Source organism: Dipodomys spectabilis, unplaced genomic scaffold (genome assembly GCF_019054845.1).
Source record: "Dipodomys spectabilis isolate Male_0828 unplaced genomic scaffold, ASM1905484v1 ptg000145l, whole genome shotgun sequence".
NCBI lineage: Eukaryota > Metazoa > Chordata > Mammalia > Rodentia > Heteromyidae > Dipodomys > Dipodomys spectabilis.
The window spans coordinates 21,850,296-21,862,549 of record NW_024870822.1 but is presented as its reverse complement, the minus strand read 5'-3'; positions in this window follow the sequence as shown (position 1 = coordinate 21,862,549).

Genomic DNA, 12,254 nt, shown 5'->3' with positions numbered 1-12,254 from the left:
GCCAAAGGGCTGTCGACAAGAATAGCTTGGTGGAGGATGAGCACTGATCGAGACAAGCTGTCTAGGTCCAGCTGGACTTTCATTTCCATCGTGAGGTGTCCTTTATAGCATGGCTTAGCTTAAATGTTGAATATTTTAAGTCTGCTTTAGATATAGTTCTGTCATTCATGAAACTTGATCTCAGTACATAGTTGACTTTTCCTCTGATCTAGTGACTAGGTATAAACTAGGTATTTAGCTCAAGTCCTACAGTACAGTCCTTTGTCCAGTGACTGCTTCTTGGCAGCAAAGACATATGTGAAGTATGTTCTGAGCTGTTGGTGAGAGGCAAGCCTTGCTTTACTGTTCCTGCATTGGCACAAACTGCTGGGGTCTGCCACAAGATAGGCAGACTGTGCATTTGGTGCTGAGTTGGAAGCAAGCCTTGCATAGACTAAAAGTTACTACGCAGGCCTTTACCAAACTGCCCAGTCTTCTCTAGAGACACACGTTCCAGGCTTCTTTCCAGAGATCTCTCTTTTCACTAAGTGTACAGCAATGGACTTATACTTAATTCATCTTTCAGTTTTCTTGAGAATAACAGAGAATCAAATTTCAGCTCACTGCTCTAAGAAAGGGAAAAGAAGTAGCTTTTGCCAATAATCTTGCAGTTTTGCCTTTGTGTCTCATTTTCTACTTACCATTAAATGGGAGTAACATGGTCATCTTGAATTCATAGTTCGAACAGAACAATAACACACCTAACAGGGACTCAGCCCAAGCTGAGTGCCCTGTTTCTTTCCAATGGTGGTTCACTGATACTCTGGGTTGGAAGTAACTGAGGATCTGAGTGAGTCAGTCCTTAGGGTGAAAAACAGTGAATTAACGATGTGAATTACATATACTACTTATTTGTCCTGTTTCATTACATTAGGAAACCAACTTAAGCAGAGATTTTTAAAGCATGTACTTTGTTATATGCTAAGTTCTACTTACTGGTGTGCAGATAATTAAGAATACCATCAGAGAGGCTAACTGTATTTCGGTGCTACAAATCAGACTTTGACAGGTTGTTTACTTAAATGGTACCTGCTGGGCAGAAAAAGAATTTATTAAAAGAGTATGATCATGTAAGCACTGATGGCTCTTGGCTGTAATCCTGATCTACAGATGTGGTCAGGAGCTCTCCAGCTGTGTTTGGGAGCAGGTCCTTCACGGTGAAGGGAAGGAAAGCTTCTAACATACCAAGTGATTTCATATGACCTGTGGCCCGGATGTTTCTCGACCCAGCTCAGAGTTAGTGCTGCCCAGGAGAATTTCCAGTGATAGATATTCCTGTAGTATTCTGTATGGTAGCTACTAGCTTTGTGTGGCCATCTAGTGAGCAATGGCTAATGGAACTAAGCAAATGGACAGATACCTCTACATCTCATAAACTTTTCACTGGCTGCCTTTGACCATCTTCCTGTATTGCTAAATTTTCTATGGCCCAAGAATGATGATATAATATCCAAATGGCCTTTGGCAAAAAGAAGGTTCCCATTCAAATTCCAGAGATTTCTTGACTCCCCCAAACCCCATCTTTCACAAGCCCAATAATACAAGACTGTAAGATGTCTGGTGCCGGTCTGGGTGGGGAGCACCAGGCTTGATTCTCACCTGGAAAAACACTGTAGGCTAGTTGAGGAGGAGACAGGGGAACCATTGGACAGATGAAATCACGCCCAGGCAGTGTGTGAGCCAGAGATGTGGGGACTTGCAGAGACTCTGAGTTTATGAGGTTTGTCTGAGAAGGCCTCAGAGCAGTGGGGGGACTAGACCTGGTCTGAAGGCTGCCTGGGGTATGAGCTGCAGAGGCAATGAGAGGAAAATACCAGTTGGATGTGTTGGGCAGAGGGCCCACATGATCAGAGAAGATTGGCAGCAGGGAGGGCCTGAACTAATTCAGGGAAGGGTAGCTCTTCTAAGTTTCCACAGGGAAAAAATTTGGAAGCTGGGATGAGATGCTGGAGTTGATCTTGAGGTAGGTGATTACCAGGTAGGTGGGGAACTAAGCTGGGAAAGAGACAGCGAATGGGGGAAGGTCTGTGAGGGGGACTGGCAATAAATGCTGACACCAGAATGGCACAGGAGCCACTCACAGATCTGTTAATTCACCCTGAGCTCAACTGGGTCCCAACTCAATTGGCCTGTGCCAGAAGGTCAATCAGACTGGAGAGAAGGCACAGGTGGGCAGCGAGAGGAAACAAGGACATGCATGCCACAGTCATTAGACTGCAGCGCTGCCACTGGTTAACACACAGAATAGTTTGAGGGCTGAGACCACCGTGCCAGGGAAGTGGGGCTAGTGCCTGTGAAAGAGAGAGGACCAAGAGAGGACATATGTGCACAGGCCTGCACAACACAAACACGCAGCATACATGTGCACAACTCTCCAGTTTACATATTTGTGCCAACCATGCCCTTGAGGATATGTGCAAATAAGCGTGCGTGTGCACACGCGCGCGCACACACACACACACACACAGAACAATGTGCAAATGTTCTCCCTTAAGCCACCCTCTTCAAGGCTTGAAACTGGGGTTGCTAATAGTCATGGCAGGAAGTGCCTGTCCTCTTCAGCCCAAATCCATTATTGATAGAAGCTTTTCCAGACCTTGCTTGTAAACACTATTTATTTTGGAAAGCAACTTCTCTATTTTCAAATAAAACATTGGGACATGCCGTATTGGATTTCCCTGATCTGACATTGACCTAGAAAAATGTGCTGGCAGGAACATAAAATACGATGCCCCACTGTGCTGGCGGGCACCAGCCAGTGTCCCTGCTCCTGGCTATGAAAATGTGAGGGGGCAGGGGAGTGCATCTCCTGGCCCAGCCCAGTTCTCTTCTTGCTGCTGGGAATCTGAGGGCTTGGGAGGGGGGAGGAGGAGGGGCTTCCTGTAGCTTGGGAGCTCAGGGCCTCAAAGAACAGGTGGTGGGGAGCAGCTGAGTGAGGGTGTGCTCTGGAGGCCAGCTTCTCAGGTGTGTGTGTGGGGGTGGCTAGAAACTAGGCCAGCACCCAGAAAGGAGACAGCTCAGGACATATGGAACATGGACAGGGCTCAGTCATATGGTTACTGAAGTGGTCATCTGGGAAATGGGCACCATGTCTCGAGCCCTAGGTGAAATTCAAAGCTGGTTCTTGTCTCTTGATGTTTGTAGGAGGCAGAGCTGCCAGGCTCGGCTCCGTCATGCCCAGGTGAAGGTCATGACCCACCTCAGGTTGGCAGGGGAGCCTGGGCACTTGCTATAAGGGCTGAGGGCAGAACCAAGGGGCCCCATAAATAACGGTGATGTCATAGCCGTCTAAGGTCTCTAGGGTCACAGGCTTTATTGGAAGCAAAGGAAAACTATTATCCCCACCGAGCCCCTGTTATCTCCCAGAATGCCCCAGCTGAACCTACAGCTTTATTTTGTACCTGTTTCCACTAAAGTTTATGCCACACCCACCTCCTCCTTCACGGTCTGCTATGAAGATGAATGACATCAGAAACATAGCATGCCCAGCTGAGGGCTGGATGGGAAGTAAGGGCCTAGTATATTTGACATGGAATCCAGCTTTACCACCCACTAGCTGGGCAACATGGGCCTGCCTCTGTTTCCTCATTGTGGGTGCAGATGGTAACAAAACATGCCTCCTAGAACCACCAGGATTGAATTCATACATGTGATGCCCTTTGAACAGAGCCTGTGCTGCTATGCATGTTGACTGTCCACCATGGCTAAAGCATTCAGCAGGACATTAGACAGCATTCGTAGTTTGCCAGGTCTTGAACATGTGGTAGTGAACAAGAACCCCTTGGGAGATAATGGGACGGTCCCCTCAAACCAAGCCCACATCCTGATCCCTTCCCATTGGAAGTAGTGAATGACATAAGCTTGCAGATGGCATGAGGGCTTCCACTCAGCTGACCAGACACAGGGAAGGTAGTGGGGGATTGCCTAGGTACTTGTGTTTAATTGCTCCAAAGGCCTTCCTAAGGAGAAGAAGGCCAGAGAGCCAGAGCCCTCTGGAATCTTCTGGAGCTCCAGTAAGAGACAGACCTTCATTTTACCCAGAGGAGACTTGAACTTCAGAACTATATAAACTTATGCTTAAATTTTTTTATTATAAAGGTGATACACAGAGGGGTTGCAGTTACATAATTAAGGTAATGAGTACATTTCTTTTTGAACATGTTATTACCCCTCCCTCTTTTTTCCTACTTCCCCTCCCTGTACCTCCCCTCCTCCCAAGTTGTAAAATTCATTTCCAACATAGTGTCTAGTGAGCATCACCGTAGCATTGGTTCACCCCTTGTCCCACCAGTTCTGTGATTTCTCCTCCTCTCCCCAAATAATATAAACATATATACAAGACAAAAGGTACAGAAATAAGAAACAGTGACAACAGAGAATCAACCAAAGGGGAAAAAAAGAAAAAAGGAAGAACTGCAAACAGGACAACAACAACAACAACTTCTTGCTTCCATTTCTTTTTTTTTTTATTGTGAACATACTGTACAGAGGGTTTACAATTACATGGGCAAGATAATGAGTACATTTCTTATCAAGCATTGTAGCCTCCTCCTCTGTTTGCCCTTCCCATCCCTCCCCATCCTCCCCCCTCCTGCCACCCCACCCAATCCTCACCCCACCACCAAAGTTGTAAAGTTCGTTTTTGACATAACGACTTGTACATCTCATTGTTGCAATGGGTCCACCTGTATCCCTATTTAAACAATTTACCTGTATCCCTATTTAAAAGATTTGTTTTTTTCCCTTCCCCTCCACAAATTATACCGACATCAAAAACAGTGAATTGCTTCCATTTCTTGTTCATTTCAATAAGCATCATTTTATATAGTAATATCCACATCACTATTGAGCCATTGTATCCTCTGCTAAGAATATCCTAGACATATTCTAGTTATTATAAATGAGGGAAACCATGCAGCCTATCTTTCTTTGGGTCTGGCTTATTTTGCTTAATATTATTTTTTCCAAGTCTTTCCATTTTCTTATAGATGGGACTATGTCATTCTTTCTAATGGAGGCATAGAATTCCATTGTGTATATATACCACATTCTCTTGATCCATTCATCTACTGAGGGGCATCTGAGTTGATTCCATATCTTAGCTATGGTAAATAATGCTACGATGAACATGATTATGCTGGTAGCTTTGATGTGACCTTGTTTACGATCATTTGGGTAAATGCCCAGGAGTGGGATTGCTCGATCATAGGGGAGCTCTATGTTTAGTCTTTTGAGGAACCTCTATACTGCTTTCCAGAATGGTTGAATGTTTATATTCCCACCAACAGTGTAGTAACAGAGTTTCTGCATGGCAAAGGACATAGCTAGCAGGATAAGTAAAAAGCCTACAGATTGGGAGAAGATCTTTACTAGCTATCTATCAGACAAATGCCTCATATCTAAAATATACTTAGAGCTCAAACAATTAACCCCCCCCCCAAAAAAACAAATCCTCAAAGAAACAACCCTATTAATAAGTGGACAAAAGACTTAAAGAGAAACTTCTCTGAAGAAGAAATAAGAATGGCCAATAGACACATGAAGAAATTTTCAACGTCTCTGGTCATAAAAGAAATGCAAATGAAAACAACATTAAGATTCCACTTCACCCCAGTTAGAATGACTATCAAGAAAACTAATGATAACAGATGGTGGTGGGGTTGTGGCCGAAAGGGAATGCTTTTTAAATCACTAAGGCTGTAGGAATTTGTGACTATAACTTTGAGAAGCTATCATAAATGCTTCCATGGAGGGGGGGTGGTAATCTTTTTTTTTAATTCTTAACAACTTTTTTTTGGTTGGTCTTGGAGTTTGAACTCTGGACCTAGGGGCTGTCCCTGAGCTCTTCAGCTCAAGGTGAGCACTCTACCACTTGAGCCACAGTGCCATTTCTGGTTTTCTGGTGGTTAATTGGAGATAAGAGTCTCACAGACTTTCCTGCCCAGGCTGGCTTTGAACCACAATCCTCAGATCTCAGCCTCCTAAATAGCTAGGATTATAGGCATGAGTCACCAGTGCCCGGCTTAAAAATCATTTTTTATTGTTATTAGAAAGGTGATATAAAGAGGGGTTAAACTTACCTAAGTATGAGCATATTTCTTTTGGATGATGTTACCCTTTGCACCAGTCTATTCCAGTTTTTCCCTCCCATCCCCTCACACAAGTTGTACAGTTCATTTTCAACACAGTGTCTAGTGGGTGCCACTGCTGCATTTATTCACCCTGTGTCCCTCCATTTCTGTGCCCGTCCTTTCTCCTCCCAAAGACAGATAAATGAAGAAACAAGACAAAAAGAAACAAAAACAGTAACAAATAAAAAAACCCTCTTGTTTCCATTTTCTGGAGTTCATTTCCATAAATATTATTTTATATGGTCAGATGCCATAGGCATTGCATGTTTGTGTTCCTCCCCTAAGAGTATCCTCCTTTGTTCTCACTGTGTGCAAATGTCCAGAGTCCTATATAGTTTAACATGTATACCCATGCATAATAGATCAGCTTCTGCATATGAGAGAAAACATGCATTCTTTGTCTCTCTGAGGTCGGCTTACCTCACTTAACATGATTTGTTCTAGGTCTGGGGTTGCTACTTTGCTGAGCCCAAGATGACAACTGGAGCAAGGATCAGACTAGCTGGCGAAGCCCAGAAGTCCTCTGTGGCTACACCGTCCACCCCTGTCTTGTGCCTCTCTGCCTACACAGGGCCAAAGGGCCCCTAGCTGGGCCCTCAACTCAGGCTGGGCCACTGTGGCCTAGGAGTGGGTGAGGCCTGTGGCAAAGGTCTGGGGCAATTATCCTGTTCACAGGTCACCCCAGTGGGGAGATGAGAACTTGAGATTCGGTCAAAGGCTGAGGCTGCTGTGAGTCTCCCAGGTTTCTGTAATTACAAGCTCTTGAGTGTGCATAATAAGGAACACCTAGGATTCTTCCCTGAGGAGGTTGTAAAACACCACTTGGATTGGCTTTCATCTTGTCAGGCTGCTGGGCTGCTTACTGAAGCTTTCCTCTTTCATCTTCTCCCTTTAATTGGCAGGTCTGAGTCTAGGGAGCCACCTTAGGAGAGGACCCAGGTCTGCCTCCATAGGCCCTTCCCTCTTCAAATCACCAAGCTCTTTGTTCCATGCTGGGCTGATCCTGAGCAGGGCTTGAGCCTGGCAAGGAGAGCCTGAGGAGCTCAGCTCATCACCAGGTGAGGTCTGCTTCTGAGGTTATTTATTGTTCATGGAACTCTCTGTTTTGAAAGGATGGTGGCTTGTGGCCTGTGGCCCCTGCTCAGAAACTCAGGTTGTACACTACACAAGGGCACTACATCTAAAAGGCCATCAGTCCCATGATAGGCATATTGCATGGCAGCATGCAGTATGGGAAGGCGTCTCAGGGCCTCTGGATGGGTAGCTAAGAAGAACTCTTTGACATAAATTCACAGCAGCACTCAGGGCTTGCACAGTTGCTCTGACACAAAGGAGTGCATCTTGTCCTACCTTCATGCAGCTGCTTGATGCTTCTCTCAGGCTAGATTCCTGCTCCTCTAAGACTTCGCAGCTGAGATGGTTGCTTCACCCCCCCCCCAGCCCTGAGGGCTGGGAGGGGCAAAGGCAGATACAGTGTGTATGTGCAGGGGGTCACAAAGGGGCCTCCAGTGTGTTTGTGGCATTGGGTTGTATATGATGACTTGGCCTTCCTTTATAATTCAAGGAAGAGACATCTTTTCCTAAAGGTGCCCTATGGGCAGCCAGACCATACCCTGGCTTTTTAGGTGCAGGAGTTAAGGAAGTCCTCACCTTTGGTCTCCCTAGAAGTCTTCATTCGCCAGTAGCAAAGGTCCTGCTCCTAGGCTCAGCCTGCACCTGCCTCCTCTCCCTTCCCTTCCCTTCCCTTCCCTTCCCCTCTACCATCTCTTCATCTCTTCTCCCTGGGGTTAGACTCAGACCTGTGCTTCTGGGGGGTGGCACAGGTTGAGCTATCTGATGGCTTCCTGTGCCAAACAGTACTTGGAGATGTGCACTGGCTGAGGGTGCCCCCTAGAGTGCAGTCTGGGAGGGTGGGCAGGTGAGAGGCAGGTGAGGGGCTGCACATCTTCTCACGTGAAATCTCATCTGGGAAATTTTGTGCTGAAACGGCTTAGATTTTGCAAAGCTGTTTAGGCAAATAACAGCTGACAGTCCACCGAGCATCCCTGAATCCCAGGCCACTCTCTGCTCCCGCACACCAATGTCCTGAGAAACCTGTCCCAAAGCTACATATTTGAAAGTTGGTATGGGCTTGAATTCAGGACCTTGCACTCTTACTCAGCTTTTTTCACTGAAGGCTGACACTCTACTACTTGAGCCACACCTCCACATCAATTGTTTCTTTCTTTTCTTTTCTTTTTGCCAATTAATTGAAAATAAAGAGTCTTGGGTAGCTAGGACCACAGTCATAATTCACTGGTACCTGGCAACAATAGTTTATTTTTAAAAGCACAATAGCTTTCCAAGTTGACAGATATTTCTATCTCAAAGTAAAAACATTGTCAATCACTCATTAGATTTTTTTCCATCTTTATGAAAGTCATTATGGCATAATGTACATGTACATTGTGAAATGAGCACCAGTCAAACTCATTAGCATATCCATCAGCTCACAGTTAACTTTGTGTTGTGTGTGTGGGGAGAACTTATATTTCCTCTTTTGCCGGGTACCAGTGGCTCATGCCTATAATCATAGCAACTCAGGAAGCTGAGATTTGAGGATTGAGGTTCAAAGCTAGCCCAGGCAGGAAAATCAGTGAGACTCTTATCTCTAATTATTCAAGAGAAAAAAAAAAAAAAACCTGGAAGTAGAGCTGTGGCTCAAGTGGTAAAGCACTAGCCTTGAGCACAAAAGCTCAGGGACAGCACTTGGGCCCACCACACACACACACACACACACACACACACACACACACACACACACACACACACACACACACACACACACAATTTACTCTCAGTACATTTCAAGTACTTGATACAGCACTAACTAGAGTGCACCATGTTCTACCCAGTCTTCCTGAGCTCTCCATCCTTATGCTAACTGACATCCTTTGACAAACATCACCCCCTTTCTCTAATTCCAGCATCATTCTACTTTTTGCTTCTATGTGTTTGACCTTTATACTTTGTGGTACTGGGGTTTGAAGGCAAAGCCTCATGCTTTCTAGGCAAGCCTTCTGGCACCCCAACCATTTTTTAGCTAGCTGTTTTTTGTTGGTTGTGGGGCCTGGATTCTGGGCCTGGGAGCTGTCCCTCAGCTCTTCAGCTCAAGGCTAGCGCTCTACCACTTGAGCCACAGTGCCACTTCCAGCTTTTTCTGCTTATGTGGAGCTGAGGACTCGAATCCAGGGCCTCATCAAACAAGGCAAGCACTCTACCACTGAGCCACCTTCCCAGCCCAGCTAGCTGTTTTTGAGATAGGGTCTTGCTTCCTGCCTCAGGCTCATGCCTAGAGAACCCACGGTTCTACTGATTTCAGCCTCCTACAGAGTTTAAAATGATAGGTGCATACCACTGCACCCAGCTATGTGTTGAGTTTCATGAACTTTTCTGCTCAGGCTGGCCTTGAATCTGTAATCCTCCCATTCTCAGCCTCCCAAGGAGTTGGGATGAGAGGCAGAAACCACTGGCATCTGGCTGCTTTTTACCTCCACAAATAAATGGGATTGTGCTGTGTTTGTTTTTCTGTGCCTGGCTTCATTCAATTAAGAATGATGTCCCTAAGGCCCATCTATGTTGTGACAGATGATATGACCGAATGACTAATTGTTGCTGTAACCTTTTAGATACAGTCTTTGATACCATGTGTCTCAGTTTGTGTTTTTCAAAGTAGCAGTCAAGACAAAATTTTGAATGCAAGTAGTTTACTTTTAAGGCACTAGGGTGAAGTAGAACTAGAGAAAGAAAGAAAGGAGGAAAGCTAATTAAAGACAGTTTATCACCAGATTGCTGGGGATGGCTGGGATCTAGTGTGGACCATGCTAGCCTGAGGTCAGGGGAGGCTAGGATAATTATCCACTGCCTCCAAGCAGATATGGTTGCCACACTTCCTGTGGGGCTCTAGGACCCAGAGGCAGAGTCCCAACAGCAGTGGCAAGCCAGATTCTAGTACAGAGAGGTGACAGGGATGATGGCTGATAGAGTGTCTCTAGAGTCTAAGTCTTTCTTTCATCTTGTTCTGCTGTTTAGCATTGAATCTAGAGGTGTCAGACAAACCAGAGGGTATTCATTAGCTTCCCTTCCTCTGACTTGCTATTTTGTCACAAGTTAATTGCCACAGGCGGCAGCATTTCTGCATTCCTGTTTTCTACTTTTTTTTTCTTAATATGCTATTAAGTGCCAAATAGTCTCTAAGTGCTCAAAGAAAAACAATCATGGCTAACACTTATGAACTCATACTCAAACATGAGCCAAAAATAACAATACAGAAAACATATTACTGTTCTGGCTGTTTTACACTTTAAGAGAGGCTGAGGGATTTCTAAAGGACAAACAGACTTCAGGAATCAGTCTAGCTCCACAGTTTATTCTTAATTAGTATATCCAGCCATGAACATGTGACTATTTCACCTAGCCTCTCCATCATCTTTGAAAATGTGAACATAACAAGAGAAAGAGAGTTTAGGGGTGGCCATAATAATGCACAAAAATGTCAAGGTTTCCAATCTGACTACATCAACAATGGTGTCATAGAAGGTGGTCTTGGCTGTAGTGGATACAAGTCGTCATCTACGAACTCAGTTTCTCTAGGAACATAGGTTTCATATTTTCTGTGACAGGAGTAAATTAAGGCACATTCTACAAATGAGGGAATTAGTCTCTGACAGTGCTGGTGCAGTCTCCACCTTTTCCCAGGGCTAAGGATGGTGCTTAGGAGGAAGGGAGGTAGTAGAAGGGGGTCCATACCAACTTGTGGATTGTGTGTTACAACAGCTCCTTTGACCTGAGCTTGTATCCTCTCTGGGCTGGTGGTGGCTCTGTAGCAGAACTTCCATGATCTCTCAGAAGGAAGGCACCCTCAGACTCCAAACCATGTCAAAAGCAAAAGCCCAATTTGGCCCTTTGAATGTACCCCTCAAAAAGCCTATCAGATGCTCATCTTGAGCTGAAGAACTCAGGGACAGTGCCCAGACCCAGAGTTCAAGCCCCATGACCAACAACAGCAAAAAGTTTATAAGGGAGACCCAATCTCTAGGGCAGAATGTAGGGAGGTAGAGGCAATGAGGTCCCCAGGACCCTCTGTAGATGAATACCCATTGTGAAACGACTGCAGGTGGCCACTTTCAGTTCTGTCCTCTTGCTTCCTCTCTTGCTCTCTCCATCATGGACTGATTTAAGAGGAAGGTGTTTTGCCAGATGCTGCTGCCTTGATCCTGACCTTTAGAACTATGAGCCAAAACAAGTTAGGTTCATTAGAACTCACCCTTTTGTTACAGTGGCAGACTATAGATACAACACCCAGTTTCCTTTGCTTTCTGAGATTAATACCCCCCTCCTCCTGCCCCGTCTTTGGGTCACAACTGTCACATTCCCCACTCCAGCTCTATAAGAAGGATTCAGTGTTGGGGAGGAAGAAGGGAGAGGTGATATGACAAGCTAGAACCACAGCTCAGCTTCTTCTCCTCTGCTCTCATCAAGAAAGCATTTTGGTTTGTTGCCCTGGATAGTAGTGAGAAACATGGTTCTGTCTATTGATGGCACAGTCCCAAGTTTGGTATATCATCTACCAAAATTCTCTTCCGTCCTGACTTTTCTGAAAATATATTATCACATGACAAATTATCCCCCTGAAACTTAGTGGTATAGCTGACATATTTTTATTTTGATCTAGAGTTGTTAGATAAAATACTGCAGATATTTTACCTGTATATATTTAACATATTTTATTTTAAATTTTATCCTTAAATACAATAGAGATAGCTGGGCATGATGGCATACTTGTAATGCCAGCATTTGGAAGACTAAGATAGGAGGATCTGGAGTTCCTGGTCAGCCTGGTATACTCAATGAGAAGCTGTCTTAAAATACCAAGGGCTGGGGCTGGGAAGGTGGCTCAGTGGTAGACTGCTTGCCTTGCATGTATGAAGCCCTGAGTTCGATTCCTCAGCACCACATAAGCAGAAAAAGCCAAAAGTGGCGCTGTGGCTCAAGTGGTATAGCACTAGCCTTGAGCTGAAGAGCTGAGAGACAGAGCCCAGGGCC